Raw genomic sequence first — 923 nt, 5'->3', positions numbered from 1 at the left:
GCATATATTTGGTCACTTGCCGTTGGCTCTCGCAGAGATCCGGGACCTTTGGGAAATTAGGGTTTTCCTAGTTTCCTAATTTAAACGAAAATCAGCAGTGCGAATTTCGGTTCCCACAGTTTGGCGCTAGAAGGAGGGGGGGGGTACGGATCAATCTAACTCTCAGCCACAAAACGCTTGATCAAAACAATGTCTGGAAATACGAAAGACAAAATCGCAGTTTGCAATAACGCTGGTAAGACACCCCCAGCCGCCACTGCGCCTATGGCCAACGCCTACGCAAACGCCACAGTTTTTGAGAAAATCGAAAACCTTGCTGCGACTTTTCGCCACAGGAAGTGCAATGAAACCTTGCTGACGAATACCGAGAAACGTCATTCTGACGAACTTCCGACGATATTACGATGCGGATACACGAGACCAGAGTTCATCGGAAAACTACGTACCGACGGAGAACGTTCCTCGGACAATTCCGACGTAGAGTGTTCCTCGGTGTATTGGCGTCGGAATTTACCGACGGACAACGGTCGTCGGAATATACCGACGAACCTCGTTCGTCGGTATATTCCGACGGAAATGGGGTTCGTCGGTAAATTCCGACGGATATATGTCCGTCGGTATATACCGACGACCATTGTCCGTCGGTATATACCCATTTTTTTAAAAAAAATTAATTTTTATAAAAAAAATTACCTTTTCAACCATCTCATTTATTTGCAATAGAGACTGGTTGGTTGAAGCTCCCGTGGATTCGCCATCATCAGAGAGAGGCTGAGATTGGGCAACTATTTCAGCTTCCACCAAATCAACTACACCTTTGATCACGGGGTCCTGAATTTGACCCGTCGTCTTGTTAGTGTGAGCCACCTTAATGAGTTGGAGACGATCAACGGGATTACCGTCATTTGCTTCGATCTAAAAAA

This window comes from Brassica oleracea, chromosome C5, assembly GCF_000695525.1.
Source record: "Brassica oleracea var. oleracea cultivar TO1000 chromosome C5, BOL, whole genome shotgun sequence".
NCBI classification, from domain to species: domain Eukaryota; kingdom Viridiplantae; phylum Streptophyta; class Magnoliopsida; order Brassicales; family Brassicaceae; genus Brassica; species Brassica oleracea.
This window is presented reverse-complemented; position numbering follows the sequence as displayed.